The sequence below is a fragment of the Miniopterus schreibersii genome (genome assembly GCF_964146895.1).
Source record: "Miniopterus schreibersii genome assembly, chromosome: 8".
Taxonomy (NCBI): domain Eukaryota; kingdom Metazoa; phylum Chordata; class Mammalia; order Chiroptera; family Miniopteridae; genus Miniopterus; species Miniopterus schreibersii.
In genome coordinates this window covers 54,534,593-54,556,687 of record NC_138109.1, presented here as the reverse complement: position 1 = coordinate 54,556,687, position 22,095 = coordinate 54,534,593, and the positions used below count along the sequence as shown (strand labels likewise).

General features: G+C 39.0%; 1 long non-coding RNA gene across 1 annotated transcript; it reads left to right on the top strand.

Moving 5' to 3' along the window:
* Window positions 1-1,592: 1,592 nt before the first annotated feature.
* LOC308560459 lies at window positions 1,593-18,607 on the top strand. The gene is made up of 4 exons (XR_013999330.1): window positions 1,593-1,824; window positions 10,006-10,164; window positions 16,791-16,914; window positions 17,197-18,607. It is a non-coding gene; the product is annotated as an uncharacterized lncRNA (long non-coding RNA).
* Window positions 18,608-22,095: the final 3,488 nt, after the last annotated feature.

Here is a 22,095-nt window from a genome sequence, read left to right as displayed (position 1 = left end):
TCCACTGCTGACTCAAGATGGTGATACAAGCAGTGTTAAGCTGTGAGCTCACCAGGAACCTCATTCCCTAAAGTGATTCTCTGGCAGGGAAAGACCCTTAGTTCACATCAGCAGATGGAAGACAGAGTATAAATAGTAACTTGTTAGGCCATTGCTCAGAAGCTGTGTTTTCTGCTTGTTTCTAGCTCTCTGTATCTTACAGATATAAGAGCCTCCTAATCAGTCTATTGTTTCTCAGTACTGAAGAGTAAGGTAGATGTGTGTGCCTGTGTGTGTGTGTGTGTGTGTGTGCGTGTGTGTGTATCATTCTTTTTATCATGCAATACAATAATTAGAAAATGTAGAAGCTAAGTGATCCAGTAAGGATCATCCAACAACTCACTGACACTCAAAACTGAATTTCAGGTCCTATAATTTTCAAAGACTTTTAAACATACTGAGCCTCTACTGTTTCTCCGATAAGGCAAAAATATAGGCCCCATGAGGTGACCTAAGTGTAGGTGGTCAACTAATTAGAAACTTTCAGATAGGTGTAGGCAGAGAAGAATATGTAGACACATGCTGTTGAGGTGGTTTCTCTGTATAAATAAAGGTTTTCTGTATATTTAAGGGCAAGTTTATCAGGATAAAGCCATATCTAGACTCTACTAAAAGCTATTGTTTTGGTGTATTCATTCAAGTGGTCAATTCAGCAAAGAAAAAAAGTCATACCAATCAACTGTTTAACTAAATTGGCTAATTAATCAAAAATCGGGTGCCAGCATTTCTATGCCAGCCCATAACCTGTCATGTTCTCTCTTCAAGGCTGATTTCATATTCCTTTTTGTATAGATTTTCTACAGCATTCATTTCAGGACACAAATCGATATTCTGTCATGTGCACCAGGGTCATTTTGATTCTAAATCATTTGATTTCTCTGTAGGTGCCTGTTCTCTGCCACTGATAGCTTTGCCCCATCTGTTTAATCCATTTTCTGGTTTATTAAGTACTGGGATTATTTCTTCAGTGACAAAGCCTTTAAACTATGCATCACTGATTTTCTATTTTTGAAGCCCTGGAATTTTCCTTGTTGGGACACTGAGTGCTTCATTTCTAATTAGGCTTTCCTTCTTACTCATATTTGGCTTTGCTTTATCAATAAATTACACAACCAATAATTGGGAACAGGCTGCCAGCGTGTGCTGCAAATATGTTCCCAGTGACGTGCGGAAAAGCAAGAGCATTCTGGGAGAAATGGACTTGGAACTGCGGTACAGGCAAGGTGACTATCAGCCTTGATAGTGTAATGGGAAGTTGTTAATTTAAGCAACAGCTGGGCTCTTACTCAGGTTGGTAGTAGTTCTCTTTTTTTGTCAAATGAAAATTTTTAGTAGAAACTACCCCATTTTATTGGATATTTTGTTTAAAATAACCTTTGTACCAAGAAGCAGCTTTAGAAAAAGCCATTGGACCCATTAGCTTGTAAAACCAGGTTTGAGCTTAATACTTCCAAAGTCAAGTATCTTCTAAGATACTGGTTTTGTTGTTGTTTGTTTTTAATTAAAAAAATTGTTATTTATTATTTTTTTTTTTTTTAGAGAGAGAGAGAGAAACATTGATTGGTTACCTGCAGCACGGATAGAACCAGCAACCTGAGTGTGCGCCCTGACCTGGGCTCAAACTGGCAACCTTTCGATACACAGAAGGATGCTTGACCAGCTGAGCCACACCGGCCAGGGCTAGGGTACTGTCTTAGTGCCCCACCTCCATGAAGTTTTTCCATCACCCCAGCCTGGAACCGCTCTCCGCCCTCTCAGCTCCGGCAGCACTTGGCGGTCCTGCAGGTAAGGCGCCCGCCCGGCGCCTGCTGTGAAGAAAGCCGGCCAGGTGCTCGTTGTTATTGCCCCGCCTCCTCGCAGCATCTGTCACCTTCTGCTGGAGCGTCTAGCGCATCCTTTTACCCTCACCAGTGGCTCGCACCTTCTGGGTACTTGCTAAACCCATACTGAACGAATAAGATTTTCAGTCCCACGCAGGTACTTTTGTACCCTCAGGCCCAACTTTCAGGAGATACTCAAAAAATGTGGGGATAATTATGAATGGATGTAAACAAAAAATTCCATTGTAACTCTTTTGAAAGGCCACTGAAGTTCAGCCTTTGTGTTCACAGAGTTAACTTTCTTAATCTCCTGTTAGTGCCAAAGACATTAAACAGCAACATTTTACTCCTGAGCCCAGTTCCTATAAACGATGCGCTGGGTATTTAATTAAACAGCTAGCTTCATCGGAACTTTCTATATGTGGAGTAAAACAATAGTGGCTAATACTTATTGAGCATTGCTTTGTGCACGCTCTGCTCTGAGCACTTTAAATACCGTCACTTGTTTAATACTCTCTGCACTCGGTTCTAAAGATGAGGCCCGATGAGGTTAAATCCCTCGCCCCAGGTCAGGCTCTTGCCAAATACTGAATTACATACAGCCAGAGCGGGGCTGGAGTTGCAGATGAGTTATGGTTTGATGGCACATATCTCCCTGCTTCATGCAAAATGCTGAAAGGAGAGCAAATGCCAGAATCAGTGCAGCTAGGAGACTGCCGCACAGAGGCTTAATGTGTCTCTTAAATATACTTGAGCTCTCAGCTTTTCTCTTTATCACAGGGATCGCTGGTAGAGAGAGGAAAGAGGGCTGGAGAAGCTGTTGCTTGACTTCCGAGCACAGGAAAGTTTTACTTAGAGACTTAGATTTCACATCTTTATGACCATTTACTCTGCTCCATCAATAAGGATTGTCCTGCCTCATCTACTCCCATTTTCCCTCTCATACTCTGATCTCTCCCAACTTTTTCCTCAACTGTGAATTTTCCACTTTTCTACCCTCCTTCTGGGCCCTACAGGTCATTGAAGATGCAGCTTAGACAGTACTTCTTCCTGGAAGCCTTCCCTGACTGTCCCAGACAGGTGTCAGATCCCTACAACTCCCTGTGTATCCTTCTGTCATTGTAGTTGCTGGTTTAACTGTCTCTGCTGCTAGACTGTGAGCTTGTTTACACAACCGTCTCCCACTCTAGTGTAAGCTCCTCAAGGACCCAAGGGTGGGTCCACTGTCTTGTTCACCAGTATCCTAAGAGCCCAGCATAATTCTAGGCACATAGAAGGTTTTTCATAAATATTGGTTGAATGAATAAATGAAAGTGTTCCCTCACACGTCCATTCCACTCTAATAGTATTACATAAACCAACTACAGGGACCATGCACCTCTACATTTAGATGCCCAAGATGGGCTCAGAGGACACAGCCAAGAATAATAAGTTAAAGATGTTATTTCTTTGTCCCTACATATCAGAGAAAAAATATCCTACTACTGTACAAACACAAGACCGTAAGAGTAAATAATTTTCAATGAGGAAAAAAGAAAGTAAGCCTGAAGAACTTGTGGCTGGAAAAAAATGTTTTAAACAGCATTTTATTTTTTCCCCTCTGTGGGCTTGTTGCGTAAATTATGTGTGAGACAAATATGTGATAGAGAGATTCAGTGTAATTACTTGTTCTCAAATGTTTGGTTAACCATGCCTCTTAATCCCACATACAGTAGCTTAGCACAGAATTAAATTCTGCCCTTTAGGCAGGATTAGCTTTTAGAGTTTCTTGTTTCTGTAGGTTAAATGTTTTTATCCCAATATTTGTACTTTTCCATTTAGAATAAATGCACTGAGTGTGTGGGGGGAAATATAAATAGCATGGAATTTTTATGATTCAACTCATCGCCCTTATTGGTTTGTGGTCAATTTTTATGGATACTAATTTTCTTTAATTACTCATCTGTAATTAGTTACAGGATCATAGAAAAGATTGCTAGACCACTCTCCTCTAATGAAACTAGCATTCTCTTCTTGCCAATAATCAAGGTCTTTCATTTGATAAAGGAAAATAATTTCCTTCAGTTTTTACTTCCAAAAAGAGACTTCCTGGAACTGTGTTATGTGACATAATTAGGGAAAAAGGTTTTTCCCTGATGTCACATATAGCGGGAATGGGGGAGGGGAAATTGTTGATCTATCTAACTAGGCAATCTCTTTACCCTGTATCAGTGGTAGCATTAATTTATTCATTCAACATGCCTTAGTGTTTACTGTGTGCCTAGAATGTACCAGAAGCTACTACTTACTGACAATATATAAGAACTAAGACATGGTCTCTGTCCTTGAGGAGCTTACACTAGAGTGGGAGACGGTTGTATGAACAATTGCAAGCCAACAAGTCTTGTTGGGAGGTCTCCCCAAAGTGCAGGAGGCTGTAGGACAGCGTGGCTGGCCGAGGAAGTCGGGACGGTGGGTTCACAGCGGAGTGTCTGAGCCGAGATGTCGGGAGCCCATTTGCCAGGCAGCTGAGCCAGTGACAGCCCTGGGGAAGGCAGCCCACCGTGAGGCCCACTGCGGAGGCCTGAAGCACAGCAGGGATCTGTTGAGATTGAAGGGTGAGTGAGGAGAGAGAGGGGAGAGGGACCGCTCCGGCACTCAGGACGGTGGGGAGATCATGGGGAAGCTGCCTCAGGGGTGGGACAAAATGACACGAGGGCAGATCTGGAACAGAGGTGGAAATCGGGATGCGAGCAGTGATGAGGACACAGAGGCAGCAGGGCCTGGTGACCGATCGGGCGGCACACGTGGCTCCCTGTTTTATTGGCCACAGATCTGAACTGACTCAGATTCCAATTAATGGTCATGGCCACCTACATCCCCCCAGAGATTAGGTGGAGGCTTTTGCTCAAATTAATTTGAAGGCAGAAAGGTGAATTTAGCCAAACGTTAGAATATTTTGATGGCATTAAATGGGATGTTTTCAAAATAGATTGTCCTTTGGGGGGAAGGATATTTATCTGTGTTAATCTATTAAATTCTATCTAACCCTAGAGAAGTAATTCTAACACTTCCAACAGAAAATGAACTGAGGCTCACTCCTGCTTCCTCAGCATTCCCCTTTTTCCTTTCAAAGCAGCTCATAAGTGCCGGCTTTCTGCTGTGCATTTTTACTGTGGCTCCACTGGAGCTAGCAGATATATAGGGAAGGAGTGGGTTGTAGTGGTCTGTGTAAGTCTGTGATGCCTGATTTATTTTTCTGGTAGCTGAAATTTTCTATTTCACTCTATATAGACATTTTTCTGTGCTTTTGTCCATGTAAATACCTAGATCTGTTTTCATAGCTTTTTAGAATTTCAGGAAGGAAATTTGCTCCAACCATTTTAACCTACTATCGTCCTCTGCATTCTGCTGATGAGGCCTCTTCTCTGTGCCTCAGCAAAGTCCATTTTTCTATCCAAATTGCTCCCTCTTAGAAATCTACAAACCTCTTCTACTTCACAATGTGGCTCAAAATTAAATTTCTCCAAGAAATGTAATCACTATTCCAATTACTCCTTTGTTCCTTGACAACATTTAAAGAACTTATTAAATTTGCAGACATGTCTCTGTTGATGTCTTCTTAAACATTTTCGTGTACATTTTGGGGCAATTTTCAAACAGTATCATCCTTCACCTAGTTTCAGTGTTCAATAGGTGGTAACCTTAATGGATGAACAGAAAGTGGAAATACATTTTTGTCTGTCTGCTCTAATTCATGCTTACCTTTAAAATTTTAGAATTTTTTCTAGAACACAAAATATATGTGCCATCAGTATATTATCCCTATTTCTAACTTCTCAGTACAGTTCTTTAAAAAAAATTTTTTTTAAATAGTTTATATGCACAGAAAACTAGGCAATGTAACAAACCAGGATTTTAAAAGGCAAATATCCTGTCATATATGTTTCAGATACTTTATTTTTGTTAGAAAGAAATAAAATATTACAGATATAGTTGATATCCTTTTTATAACCCCCTCTCACACTGTTTTCCTTCTTCCTAGAAGCAACCACAAGCCTGAAATTGACACTTTTCCTATACTTTGACTAAATGTGTATCTGTCCATAATCAATATATTTATTAATATTTGTGTTTTAAAATTTTACCTGAATGGTATCTTCACATATCTAGATTTTGTTATTTTCTCCAATCTGAGAATTTCTGTATTTTAATAAACAGATATAATCTATTTCTATTTATTATAATTAAGAATTACATTTTTGGGATTATTTCTAGCATCTTACTTAGAATATTTTATTTACCAATATTTTCAATGCTTTTTTCTTCTAAGTCATTTTATGAGTAATCATATCTTTTTTTCCTTTTTGTTTCCACACTGATTCAGACAATAAACACTAGTTTCTTCCTAATGTGGTTACCACTTTAATTTTTAAAATCCACATTATTTTTTAAAAATCTCAAGTCTCTGCTCACATTCTCAATCTCAATCTTTTAGCATTTATCCAAACATTCTTTCCCTTATGCAAATACCAATATCTATTCCCCCTCCCTTTTCCTTCTTTTACCAAAAAAAAAAAAAGGTTATACTAGAAACACTCTTCTATAGCTTACTCTTCTCCAATATATCTTTTGAACATCTCTCTATGTCAGTAATGTGATTCTGTCTCAATTTTTAATGCCTACATAGCAATGATGATGATATCTAACATCTGCGGAGTGATTACTGTGTGCCAAGAGCTTATCTGTAGTTTACAAGAACTACATGTGGGAAAAAGCCCCGTTTTTGAGATGAGGAACCTGAGGCTTAGAGAGGTGTGGTAGGTAAAATAGTGGCCCTCAAAGATGTCCATGTCCAAATCCCTGGAACCTGTGAATGCATTACTTTACACAGCAAAAGAGACTTTGCAGGTGGAATTATGTTAAGACCTTGAGATGGGGAGACTATCCTTGACGATATAATCACTTGGATCCTTAAATGTGGAACATTTCCCAGCTAAGTTAGAGAGAGATGTAATGGTGGAAGCAGGGTCAGAGAGATGGCAGAGTGAGAAGGATTCAGTGCCCTCTGGCTGATTTTGAGATATAGCTGTCTGTGTGCAAGGTCTAGGAGCTAAGGGCAGCCCTCAGCTAACAGCCAGCAAGGAAAAAGAAACCTCGGTCCTACATCCACATGGAACTGGGTTTTAGTAACACCCAAATGAGCAAGGGAAGATATTCTCTCCTAAACTCTACAAGAAGGACCTCAACCCTGCCAGCACATTGATGCTAGCCCACTGAGACCCATTTTGGGTCTCTAACCTACTGAACTGTAAGATAATAAATTTGTATTATTTTACAGCTCTAAAATTGTGGTAATTTATATGGCAGCAATAAAAACACACGCAACTATAAGTGGCCACAATTAGTAAGTTGTAGTGAAATGGGAGCTCCATCTCAAGTGATCTGACTCCAGGCTAGTTGTATGGCTAAATCATCATTTATTTAACCAGTCCATTTTGATGGACATGTGGATTGTTTTCAATTTCAGTATTTCAGACCATGGGATTTTCTCATATCTGTATCTTCAAACATTTTAGGTAGAATTTCTATAGGAAAATTCCCTGTAAGTATAATTATTGGGTCAAAGGATAATCACATTAAACATTTTTATAAATTCTGCCGAATTATCTTGCAAAATGTTCACAGAGCAGCTCTTTGACAAGAATTAGAATCAGCAGGAAAACAATAAACAAAAGGTATGGTTGGATCTGGCTTATTGGTGACCATTTCAGCAAAGCAAAGAACTGAACTGACCACGTACTTGAAAGTGCCTTTTTTCTTCATTTCAGCTGGAGAAACTGCAATGTCTGTTCCAGAGAGTCCCTTTGGTTCTGTCTTCTCTATGCTCTTGGTGGATAAATTCAGCTTGTGCTTTTATTCCTGGATCTTGCTTCTTGGCCGTTGAGGCAATAAAGACTGACAAAAATAAACAGCCTTTTTAGTAAGCACCCTTTGTACTACACATGCACTCTAAAATGCTCTATTACTTCAACCGAAGCTACAGTTCCCCATGTGCACAATTAGATATTTTAAAATACTGATAGCATTTCATTAATTTTGAATGATAAGCTTTCCAGCAGGGCCCTTGAACCCAACTCTTGGAAGAAAGCACTAATTTAAAAAGAAATTAGCATAGAAACCAGCTCGAGTGCATGCACTCTGGGACTACCTGCATTTTATGGGAGTCACTGAAGCAGGCCCCATCGGGATTTAATGACCAATTCCCCACGTGACTCTACATCAGAACAAACCTCTTCACGTTAAAGGATCCCAAGCTCTGAAAGATAAGGAGTCTTTTCTTGCTGGAAATAACTTTTACTTTCTTTGGGTATCTTAACTCCATTCTTTTACCTGGAAAGTGGTCTCTTTCACTCCTGGCCTGCACCCATGCTTTTGTTGAGCTTGTAGATCTGATAGTATACTTTCTTTTTTCCCAGGCTCATTCTTTTGTTTCAGAACTTCTTTTCCTCTTACTCTACTGCCTTGGAGATTTGGGTTTTCTCCTGAGACTGTGTTTATCCATCGTTAGAGTTGTAAAAACTTTTTTTTTTTTCAATTGTTATACTTGTGGTTTTTGTGCACTTGTGCTCCACTGGTAGGTCCTGGGACAGTGTAATAAATATTCTCTTAGCTGTGAAATGAAGAGATGTCTAACTAACGATGTTTGTTTGTTTACTTATTTATTTATTTTTCCTTCGTTTTACCTAGGAAATCAGAATGGAAAATTTGAATTCTGATAAATTTTAGGGTAAATTATAATGGACAATAACATCTTCTATTTATTGAATGTTTATGATGTTCCTGACACTTTATTTTGTTTGTTTTTAAATGTTTAACCTAAAGTCCTCAGGGCCATTCTGTGAAGTAGGTGCTAATATTATCTCCATTCCACTGATGAGGAGATCAAGGCTTTAAGAAATTAGACAACATGCTCAAGGCTATAGAGTAGTAAATGATAAAACTGAGATTCAAATACAGGCTTGTTTGACCAGTCTGTACCCTTAACCACTATACCAGAATGTTCTTTGGCATTTTAAATCATCGTAAACAATACTTCCAAGAACGTCTTAAATGGAAAAAAATTAAACCCAGAGCCGCTTAGTTGTGGTGAAGTAGAAAGAACACTGGGTAAGAGTCAAAAGAAGGAGCCCTCGCTGTGTCCTTAACTAGCTGAACAAGTCCCCAAGTCTCCGGGCCAGTCGGTTCGGCCCTGCCCTTGGCCTTTGTTTTTCCCATCTATAAAAGTGCCAATCTTCTAGCATCCTTAAAAAAAACTTGATTTCCTCTTCTTTAATTTTCCTACACTAAGATAGATGGAACCTGCCACTCCCATATCACTTGTGACAGTTAAGGCTGGTATCGGATGAGTCAGTTGGCACAGGGCTACTTGTTCTGAAAGAAAACGGAAAAAGCCATGATTAAAATGCCAACCCCAAGGCAGAAAGCAAGCTAAGCATCATGACTCAAGTTCAAAGCCTAGAAAATCTTGGCGGAAATGGAGTGGATGTATTCTTCTGTCTCTAATTTTCTCTGTGTACATTCATCATTGACCATGGAAATGTGGATAAATGTGTGGCTCATCATTTAATCATCATCTCAAACTTGCTCAAGCCACTGTGAGGTAATAATACTAATGAACTGTCGTTGCCCCGTCATAAATGAGACCCAGCCATTGAGAAGACTTGTTAACTTTCTCAAGCATGTCTCTCTCATTCTATCACATAGCCTTTTTCTAAAAATCCCATGTGTTATGTGCTGAATTGTTTCCTCCCAACATTTATATGCTGAAGTCCAAACCCTAGTACCTCAGAATGTGACTGTGTGTGGAGATAGAGCCTTTAAAAAGTTAAGAAAATGAAGTCATATTGGTGGGTCCTAATCTAGTGTGACTAGTGTCCTTAGAAAAAGAGAAGATTAGCCCTGGCCGGTGTGGTTGGAGCAATGTCCCGTACACCAAAAGGTGTGGGTTTGATTCCCCTTCAGGGCACAGGACCAGGTTGCGGGTTTGATCCGGTCACTTGCAGGAGCAACCGATGGATGTTTCTCTCTTACATCGATGTCCCTCTCCCTCTCCCCCTTCCTCTCCCCTCCCCCTCCCTCTCTGACACCCCTTCAATTTCAACAGATCCCTTCCATGCTTAAAGCCTTCTGCTGATCAACACAGATGGAAGAATGACCATGTAAGGACACAAGGAGAAGGTGGCCATCAGCAAGTCAAGGAGAGAGGCCTCAGAAGAAACAAACCTTTCAACACCTTGATCTTGGACTACTAGCCTCCAGAACTGTGAGAAAATAAATTCCTGTTGTTTAAAGCACCCAACCTGTGGTAGTTTGTTATGGTAGCCCTAGCATATTACCATAACATGCGTTAAATCCAGGGTTGTCTTAAGGTTTCTCCTTTACTTCTCAAAAGGTCTTCACCTTCATTTTTTTCTTCCCTCCTTTGTTTGAGCTAGATATTCTTGCCCTAATAAACCATACTCAGGTATCAAGTTTCATCCAATAAAAGTTATTTCATTATTAGTGTTTGTAGGATACCCAATGTTAGATGAATCTTGGCTAGTACTTGAAGATAGCTTATATTTCTACACCTATGTAAAATCTTTGTCTTGTCACTGACTCATCTGTGTGTCAGTTATTAAGTAGATCACTTAATTTTATAAGTAATAAAATAAAGTAATGACCTGTATGTGATTGCTTTCTCACCCCTGAACCCCAACCCAAGAATTTTTCCCCTAGTGATAGCCCAAAAAATGAAGAGAAGGGGGAAAAAACTCATTTATATCATTGGAGGTGACTTTTCAAAAAATCCTTACTCTGAAATTGGTAGTAACAGGGAAATAACTAAACATTTACCAGCCTTTCTAGGAGGAACTATATATCATCTTAGTTGATGAGGGAAAACTCATGTTTAGAAAAGAACGCCAAAGAAGGAGTGGTAGTATTTGAAAGTCACTATTTCATAACCCCCACTGAAATAATTGATTCAGGCAGGATTATCAGTGGTGCAAGAGTATTGCAGACTTGAATATTCACCGTGACAAAGCATCACCATGCAGGTTATTACTAATTGCAAAGGGGACAAAGGAGAGATCTGGTGGTTACCACTTTGACCAAGTGATTGATGTTAGCATGGAAAATATGAGGTTCTTGTATTATGTTCTTTCTGATGTGAAGCAGATAAAATTTACAGAATCATTTAAGAGCTATTCTTGCCAAAAATATTTAACCTGAATCTAAGCCTTTAGACCTAACTTCAAAAATATAGGAATTACGAGGAGTCCAAGAACAGTCAAAGGATAAGAAAGCCTACAGAGGAATCTCAGGTGGAAATATTCTGGAAGACACCTTTTTTGGATTTTTCCAAAGGTCATTCTCAGCAACAGAAAAAGAGTAGGGAGAGCTGGCCAAGTTTAGAAGAGACTGAAGAGATAGAACAACCAAATGCAATATATGAATCTTGATTGGGCCTTGGCTTGATAAAAAAAAGTAAAAAAAAACCTTTGGGGGACAATTGAAAATTTAAATATGACCTTATATATTAAATGCTATGATATACACTATTAAGAAACTAATGTTAGTTTTCTTAGATGTGATAATGACATTGTGATATAGAAGGAAATTCTTATTTTTAGGAGGTGGGTATTCGGGGTATGAATATTTAGGTGTCAATCTAGTCATGATTTCTACAGCTTTCAAAATACACACACATACACCCCTTGTGATAATATAGAATGTCACAGAATGTCATTCCCATTTGAAATCTTCCAGTGCTTCCCACCGTATTTAGAAACAAACCCAAGCTCCCTGCCATAGCTTTGTAAGCTGATAATCTGGGCTGGTCTCTCTGACATCATTTTATGTCATTCGCTTCCTGAATTATTACGTTCTCATAACTTTGCCGTTCCCCCTGCCTGGACTGTCTTTTCCCTAAGTCTTCATGTTATTCAACCCAACTGTCACCTTCTCAAAGACTTTTCACCTCCCCATCCAGTGTTTCCCTCCCACTAGCTTCCATTCTTCTTTATTGTCTTCAGATCACTTACCACTGACTGATATTTCACTTATTAGTAACCGATGCTAGCTTACTTGTTTATTGGAAGCTCCACAAGAGCGGGCACCTTGTCTACTTTGTATTCCTAGCATACGGCACAGAACCTGGTACTTTTCATTTGCTTGGTATAAATTTACCAAATTGATGAATGAACTTTACAGATAGACTCGAGAACACCTATAGAGTCCAGTAGATCTCAACTTTTTAAAAGCAGAGGACTCTTATCAGACATATTTGGTTTTAAATTATTAGTTTGTATATTTGTTTGCTTCTTTTACCTTATTTCTTAACAAATAGGGTTCTGTACACATAATGTTCTTAGCAAATACTTAGCTGTTTAATGAATCCTTGTTCAACAAGAGCTACCACCAGGGGGAAATCAATCCTCTGACCATTGGCTCTGGACAGTGAGAAAATCTGGCTGGGGAAGAAGTAGACCTAACCCTAGGGGACAAGGGCACAGGAGAGGCACCGGGTGTTCTGGCAGCACAGCTCCTCTGGGGCTTCCCTGCAGCTCTGCAGAGAGAAACAGTAGGAAGCAGGAGAGGCAGGGCCATCATCTGGAGCACCCAGAGCAGAAGCAGCAAGAGAAGCCTCTTTAATACTGGCCTGGGCTGCAGCGAGAAGCTCCTGGCCTGGAGCAGCCCTGGGCCAGTGGCTGCAGCCCTGCAGAAAGGATGGCCGCGGTGGTGGTGGTAGCAATGGTGGTGCCACAGGAACAGCATCTCAGGGAGGCACTGACATGCGGAGAAGCCTCCCACCGTGCTCAAGCCATAGAAACTTGGGAAGGAGGCAGCAACTGCAGCGGCAAGCACTTGGCAGAGAGGAGGACATTTGACTCCTCACACCCTCTCAGGTGACATGAAGGGACTCAGGAACCTGGAATTTCAGCAGTTGAGCATGTGTGATCTCAGCCCACGTTATTGGTTTTGTTGTCATTTGGGTTTTATTTATCTTTCGGTGTCATTTTCAAGAATTAAACATACCTAGAGATGACAGAGATGTTAGAATGAGCAAGCAAGGACTTTATAATAGCTCTCATGAATGCGTTTAAGGATTTTTAAAAAGCAAGCAAGAGAGTAAACTTAAGAAGTTTTCCAGGATAGCTTAAATATTGACTTTTTAAAAAAAATCCTCATCCAAGGATATTTTTTCTATTGCTTTTCAGAGAGAGTGAAAGGGAGAAAGAGAGGGGGGAGGGAGAGAGAAAGAGACATCGATAGGTTGCCTCCCACATGCACCCCGACTGGGGCCGTGATCAAGTCTGCAACTGAGGTTATGTGCCCTTGGCCGGAATCGAATCTGGGACCCTTCAGTCTGCAGGCCAGTGCTCTAACCACTAAGCAAAACCAGCTAAGGCTCAAATACTGACTTTTTAAAATTAAAAGACAATTGACTATTCAAAGCAAAAATAGTAACAACTTATTGTGGGGCTTTTAATGTTTGTAGAAATATGATGTATGAAAACAATAGTGCAAACGGCAAGTTGGGGAATAGGAAGTGTACTTTTCTTAAAAAAATATATATATATATCTTTGTTGATTTCCGAGAGAGGAAGGGAGAGGGATAGAGAGATAGAAACATCAATGATGAGAGAGTTATTGATCAGCTGCCTCCTGCACGCCCCCGACTGGGAATCGAGCCCACAACCCGGGCATGTGCCCTGACCGGGAATCGAACCCAGATCGCCTGGATCCTAGGTCGATGCCCAACGGCTGAACCACGCCTGGCCAGGCGGAAGTGTACTTTTTAATACTACACATGTAGTGATATGAAATCATAGTAGACTGCTATTAAAGATGCATGTTGTAATCCTTAGATCAGCCATTAAAAATGAAACAAAAAGTTATAGTTTTTAAGCTAATAGAGGAGATATAATGGAATACTTAAAATTTTTCAACAAATCCAAAAAGAAGGAAGAAAAGAAGAAAGAAAGTAACAAAAAACAAAACAAAACACAGATGGGAGAAAACAAATAGCAAGATGTTATATATAAACTCAACATTAATAATTGTATTAAATGTAATTGGACTAAGCACTCCAATTAAAATGCAGAGATTATAAAACTGAACAAAAAGAAGAGAACGAACTCTATACAATTTATGAGAGATGCTTTAATTATAAAGTATAAGCATAGGTTAGACGTAAAAGGGGATAAAAAGGATATATTTCTGTTCCATTGCTCTATTTGTCTTTCCTTTACCAATACCACAATGACTTTGTTATTGTAGTTCAATTTAACAAGATCCTCCGGTGATTCATATGCACATTTAATTTGAGAAGCAAGGGGTATATAGCCCTTTTGAGATGTTTATCGTGATAAAAGGAAACATTTATTAAATATGTACCAATGAGAGAAGGTATGAAGCATTACTGTCTATCAAAAATACAGCTCTATAATTAAGAGGAAAAAAGTAACTTCTCTTCATATATTTATCATTTCCAGTATTCTTCATTTTTTAAGACCACTCTCCTTTAGTCAGAGTTTCCATCTAATATCACTTCCTTCAGCCTAAAGAACTTCCTTCAACATTTCTTATAGTACTGGCCTATTGACAAATTCTCTTGGCTTTTGCTTATTTGGCAATGTTTCTCCCCCGCCCCTCTCTCTCCCTTCCCCCCCCTCTCACACACACACACTCACATATACACACACACTTTCCTTCATTTTTGAAGTATCTTTGTGCTATGTTTTTAATTCTAGGTTAATAGGTTTTATTCCTTTCAGCACTTTAAAGATGTTATTCCATCATCTTCTGGCTTGTTGAGAAGTCAGTATTACATTATTCCCCTACATCTTGAGCAGAATTAACCTTTTTTTCTGTGACTGCTATTAAGATTTTTCTTATCCTTGATTTTCAGAAGTTTGACTATGATACACTTGCTATGTTTTTTAAATGTAGCATGTAAAGTCCTTTATAACCTCTGCCTGTTGGGGTGGGTGAAGCAATTCTTCAGTGAAGTCACAACTGCTGTCCCAATGGCTATTCATCAGAATCTCTTCAAAATTCACACTAGAAAAAGAGGAGAACAGGATGCTTACAGAGGAAGGCAAATACTGGCAAGGGGATACGGAAAACAAAATTATTTTAAGCCTGTGTTTTAAAAACTCATTAAGCTTCACTTTTTATAAAGTATAATTTGAAAAGATAATACTTATTTTTAGAAAGCAAGTCGGAAGACACTTAGGGGTTAATTCACCTATGGAGATGCTAAAAATTATATTTGAATTGTCAGTAATTCTAGTTCTAGCTCCAAAAAGCAAAATGCAAGCACTAAAGAAGGAGTCCCTACTTAAAATCTGCGGGCAAAGAAAGACCTCTGCTTTCTCTCAAGGTCACCTGGTATGAGAACACAGGTGTTTGAAGAAAACGTGTCATTGATGATTTGTTAAAAATCATTTTGATATGAGAGATTATGTTTTTGTAATCTTAAGGTTTTTTCATTTGCTTGTTTTTATAAAAAACTGAGCTTGCCTTGAATCTGCAAGTGACATATTTGGGTTAAAATTGCATTCAACAACATACCATACACTTCCTAATCACCTAAATGTTTGCAATCACTGTGTACCTCCATTAAAATATATGTTTACATTATACTTTAAATCTGTACTTTTGGGGAACATTCTCATATTTCATAAGAATAGAAAGGTTCTCTAAGGCTTCTCAATAATGGGAATGGAACCCTTGCTAACATTTGAGTCATGCTCAGTGTAAAAAAGAAAATTGGGGCCATTTCAACACTCAGTACCCTTTCTTAGCATAAAATGATAGAGTATTGTTGTGAAAAGTATTGCTTTTTAAAAAATACTCGAAGTGTTACTAAGTACCATGGTCCTTCATCTTTGGGAATATTGTGGCTTTCAGGGTCCCTGGCTGTGTGTCACACACCAGCAGGGAGCGTAGTTCATCAGCTGTGGGCATTCTTTGTGTTCTTAGTGTTGTTCATGGCTATTTCTCTACCTCATGGGCTGTGTGACACCTTTCATTTTAAAAAGCCCTTGCGTTATTGGGTTTGTGGTTTGCCTTCCAGCTGTCTACCAGCCTGAGCTCATGGGAAAGAGGGCACAGTTGTCAGTGTCACCACGCTATTCTGTTAGGTTAAATCCAAAAGACTGGTAGTATCCCCCCCAAAAAAGTTCTGCTATAAAAATTATTTTTGTCTGTTTTGAATTAATGAAGCAGAAACACAAGCTATGAGTAATGTTTATAAATAGCCTTGGATTTTCTTCTATGAGGACTATCCTTAATGTTAGCACCGTAAGAAGATACCATGTGCCATATTAGTTTTATGATATTAATGTTTATACAGGATGATGGCAAGAAGACAAACTGGGTTTTGTTCCTTATTGGTTATTATTGGTTGATGAAAATCCTGAGAGATTATGATAACCCATTTGAAATTGCTGTTTGTGTTGCCAGTTTTATATGGCTCTAGGAGACAAGATACATTTTAATTAGTTCTCTCTATATCATTGTGAGCCTGCCACAGATATTTTAAGTTGTAATTTAAAAATTGGAATTTGAAAGGCAAGATTTATTTGTTCTCATTCTTGATCTATTTTTACTCCTTGTTATTGCTCCTTTACTCTCAAGGAAATGGAGACTCTATAATCAAGACATCTCCTGACATTTGCCATTTTGTAGCCTCTTCGAGGTAAACAAGTAAAAATACAAATATTTCTTACTCATTTGTGTAAGATCATCTTTAGATCCTTCTAACAATAATTTAAACTTGCAGCTGTTCCTTTATGAATTTTTATGAGTTCTTTTGTCTATAGAGAAGATAATTCCATCATAGGAATATATTAAAAGTATTGAAATGCCTTCCCCTCCCCCTTTTCCACATTTCTCCAGTTGCAATTTCATCTGTACAGAAAAGGAGCTCTGGTAGCTCCTGCTAAGACTTTTCAGTAGGAAACGCTGGTAAAACAAAAAGCAACGGCTATTCTGAAAACCAATTTTCTAAAATTACATTCAGGTAAGTAAAATTTTAGATGTCCTCCCTTATAGCTAAAAGCAAACATTTAATTTAATCATGTTGATCAAAATGTATTTGCATTCAAGTCTTCTTATATATCAGTACTCCTGGGTGGATTTAAATTATATTGACAGAAAACATTGATTTCCCCACATTTTCAGTACCAAGTGGGTTTAGAACCTGTGTACAGCATGGCTGTTTTGGAAAAGAATGTAATTGGGCCAAGGCTGATCTTGTTTTTCCTTTATTCTTTAAGCCAGAAGCAATTACTTTTCATTTCAGGATTAAGCGGCTGTAACATTGCCACCCGTCGCTGCGGCTCCTGGTTTCAGCATGTCTCCTTGGTTGGCAGCCAGTCCTGGTGTTCAGGTGGCAGCTGTGCCTGGGAGTGCCTCTCCAGCCCGCATTCTTTGGCTATGAATTTTGCAGCCCTGTTTATCTGATGAAGACCTCCCCATAGTGAGTTGCTCACGACATTGTCACACAGAACTTCATGAATGATATGGAAAGATACTGAATATTTTTTCCTCCTGGAATGCCAACCAATCCTGACTTACCAGTCCCTTCACTCTGGCTGATAGCCACAAGGCCTGGTACTGAGATCTCATGACACCCATTCTACATAAACCAAATTCTAGCAGGAAGCCTGTGAGTTCTCTCTGTGAGGCTATCACCCAAGCCTGTTTAGAGAATTTCTAGCAATTACATTTGCTGAAACGTGGACTCTCACTTCTCCGCACTAATTATTTACTTCAGTGTATACATTTAATCTATAAGTGCTATCACCAACTTCAGCACCCAGAGACCTGTCTTCCTTCTCTTGAAATTCATGGCTTTACTCAGGATAGCTTGGCTTTAGAATACGCTTTCTCACTGTTTCATGTTTCTTCAGTTTGCTTTCCCAAACCAGACTCTAAATTCCTTGAGAGAAGAAACCCAGAAAACTGGTATCACCTTATACAGACAGAGAGAGAAAAATTGGACAGAGAGAATTGATTGCTCTTAGTAATCAAGAAAATTTGCCTTAACGTGTTCAGAAGACTCTAGATCATCGGCTGTAATAATGCAACTCCTCTCCTTTCCCCTGCCTGCCCTCTGCTGGAACTGCTAATGAGCAAAAAGATGGTCGAAACAACATCGGAGGGGGGCGAGTAGGAAAACAAGGGCCTTGTCTTACTGAAAAGCCAGCTGAGTAACTGATTTTTGGAGTCCATGATATATGGATGTTAGAAGCCCCTCATTACGTGCCTTGGACAACTAGGAGCCTCATCACAAGACCCCTTATTGTTTCCACTGTGCATGGGGAAAGGATTCTGCCCACTGACGTGAGAGACCAAATGACCTCACGTGCCCTCTTCTTCCTCTGGGTTTGTTTCGTCTCCAAAACCACCCGATAGATGGCAGCTAGCTGAGCCCGGCAGGTAGTGTCCCTTCCCAAACACAAACACCCTCCCCGCTCACCAGCCTCTTAGGCCTTCGCCACCTTCACACAGAGCAGGCATTTGCAGGGATCGGGCCCGACTGCGAGTTTGGTATCGCAAAGCAGGAGATAAGAGTGAAACTCTAGACCGGTTTCCTGTTTCCAAGGGCAGTGGGATGTGAGAGCTCTGCGGCCCGCTTGCCCTTGGAGAGGGGCAAGCGCGGCTGATCACCAGATGACCTCTTCCCCCGCTGCCTCCGGGCGCTGCGGGCCGTCCACCCCCCACTCTTGGTCAGTGGCTGGATGTTATAAAAAAGGAGGAGGAAAACGTGGTGTGTGTGTGTTTTGTGTTTTGGTTTGGTTTGGTTTATTTTTGCCTCTTTTATTTTTTAAAAGAGGGCACTCTCTGGGAGGCAGAATCCATTAGCTGAATCCATTTCAGTATCTACGGTTAATTACTTTAGGCAGCTTTAATGCACTTTTATTATGTAGCCTTTAAGAGCTGTTCTGGTAACTGTCCATCCCATAAATACTACAACTATTTTACTTGTAGAATGTCCTTTTTGGAAGGGTGAATCTGAGTTATTAGCCAGATATTAACTTGTACACAACCCTGTCCAGACAATGCAAAAATGCATCCTTGTAGTTTGGACACTGTTCAATACATTTTGAAGTAGGGAAAAAACTGCTTGAATGTGACACCCTATACTTTAAGTCAGTGGATAAGTCAGTCTGGTTGCCTCTGAAAACATAATTTTGAAAATGAGTATTACTATACTACGGATGGAATAATTGATTTCCTCTTTTCATTCTGTAAATTAAACACTAGACTTTGAATTACTAGAAGGAATAACATTGTTAGCCAACAAAACTTTCTTATAAAATGATAGCATTTTAGTTTATTATATGCATTAGCATTTATTCATGCCTAAGATTTTATCAATCAATTTTCCATTTAAAAAAGACATCTTGGGGAAAAACAGTGGAGAATGCTGAGTTCCAAAAGCAATGTTGTGAAAGGCTGCAGGTCCAGCATTCTGGGCACATGTTTAACTAAATTATAGTCAATAACTATTTGGCTCCAAGTATGAAGCCACATTTTTTTTTACATGTCTACCTTATGAACTGACTCTCTTGGAATGTCAGAGTTTGAAAGAGAAAATATTTAAATTTCACTATTTAAGAGGTGTGCTGTATTTGTTCAAAATTACAGCAACCTCTGATATTACTTTTAAATATTTATTTTGACACTTTGACAGACTTCTAACTACTCTTCAGTTTTAATTTTGTTTACAGTAGTACATTTCAATAGTTGGCTGCAGATTAAATGAATATTAGTACTTTGTGATGATTTTATTAATTAGTTGCTTTTGAAACATATTTTGAAATAAAAGTTACTTCAAATTAGAAGCTCTAAGAATCACTACCATCAGATAAATGTAAATTTTAAATTACTTCATTCATCCAACAAAATTATATTAAACACATATCAGGACTGACTCATCTATAGGCAAGATAAAGCACCTGGAGCCCACAGTACATTTAGGAGTCTGTGCAAATGTTTTAATTTTTTTTTTTTTAATCAGAAGAAAAAAATTAGATTTTAGAGTAAGGAAAATGTTTAAATAAGTAATATTAATATATTCATATTTATACCATCATGATCATAAAGTACAATTTTAAATAATTTTTTTTTGAAGGAAGAGGTCCAGGAAGGCTAAAGTTCCCAATACCTATGAAATCACGATGCAACTTATGCCAAATTTCACTGTATTAGATTTGACAAATAAAAAATGATAGGACACAATTTCTATGTCCAAAGCACTCAGTCTAATGAAGAAAATAGACATCAAACAGCTCATAATGTGGCTTCCTTGAAGTTCTTTGAAATAGTAATTATAGCTTGAAGAACATAAGAGTTTTACTACAAAATGTCTAACACAAAGACCTGGTTTTACCCTTCTTTCAGTTAAACTTATGCAAAAACAAGGTTTTCATGCATTTTAATGGTACATAGCATGATTATATATTTGTTCACTTCAAACACTGAAGATATTGCCATCCAAATGTGTGAGTCAAAATGGTCACCTTTTACAAACACATTTCACCAACAGGGCCACAAAGGAAATGGCAGGTCCTAGGTGTCGGTGGTCCCATAGGGAAAATGAGAATTGAGGTTCGATTCTCCCTAGCTTAGCAAAGCTTACTTGTGTCCTGAGTTTTACTGATGCTTCAGAAATGAGCCAGAATCATGGCTGCACCTTCTGTCTTCATAAAAGTTCTCACTTATGTGAGATTCAGCATTTATTTTTCCAATTACTATTTCTAATGCCATAATTAGTGCAGTCAGAATGTTGTTCATAATCTAAACCTTCCTTGTTCATGTTTGGTCCCACTTCCATATTTTTTGGTAGTCAACTGAAGAATGGTTTTCGATCATTTTCGATTTTTAGAGCAGTTTTATCTGCATCATCTTATTACACACCCAAAAGCTTATAGGACTTTGGAAAGAGCACAGGCTCCAAGGCTTAGACAAACCTGGGGTAAATCAGAATTTTGTCACTCAGGATGTATGACCTGCATCAATTCATTTAGCCTCATTGCATCTCAGCTTCCACATCTATAAAATGGAGATCATTATGCATGTGTTACAAAGTTGCTGTAGGAAATAGAATAATGTATGTTATTCTACTGGAATATAGTAGATCCTAAAGAGGTAGATGCTATTATTATTTGTCATATTTTACAAATTAGGAAACTGAAACAGATATATTAAATGACCTTGGCCAGCACCAAGCAGCTAGGGCACCCAGTTAGTACTGAAAAATTACAGTCTTACTTTTGATCAAGCCTTATTGAGAGTGAGGTTATAGGACACAAAATACAGAAGCAAAAGGTAAAGAAAAAGCACTGACATAGAAGCAATCAGATAATCAATATATATTTATTGAATGCCTTGCAAATATAAGGTATTTGTGTGCACAAGTTCGGCCACATTGGGTTGCGAATGACAGGACCCCGACTTACCCACACAAAAAGGAAAATTTGTTGGGTGCTGTAACCCAAGCACAGGATGCAGGGAACTGATCCTGAGGATGTCTGCATTCAGTTGCAGGACTACTTCTAGGGCTCACACTCTTACTTCTGACTAAGTGTTTCTGGATCTTGCTGCAGAAGGCTTTCTCCATGCCGTGGGGAACATGGCTCCTAGCGATCTTGTTCTTTCCTCTCATCCTAGAAGCAATTCTACCAGCAATGAACTGGCTCTTTGGCTCTTCCTCTTTGGCTCCAGCTAGAAAACAATCCCAAGAATTAGTTGCATTGGATCAATTTAGGTCACACACTGCTCCCCAAGCCAATCACCAAGCCAGGAAGATGGAGTAATACGATAGGTTCAAACAAGAGCACATGTCCACCCTTGTCATCAGAATGTTGTTGTTGTTTTTTATGGAGGGAGGTGAATTGACCAAACAAAGATAGTAACCTTTATCTTCTATGAGATGTAATAAAGAAACTAATATTTTCATGGCAGGGTTTCTTTAAAGAGGCAAAAGACTAGAATCTCAAGACGTCTGGTTAAGGTACCACTAGGCCCAAGTGGACATGTCACGTGAACTTTTCCGCCAAGAAGGGAAACCTGTCATACTTTTGTCTCCCAATATGTTAGCTCCTAGAGTACAAACTTAAATTTATTTCTTAATATGAATAGCTTTTAATGGAAAAAGTTATAAACACCTGGTTACTATTCCAGAAAAAGCAGA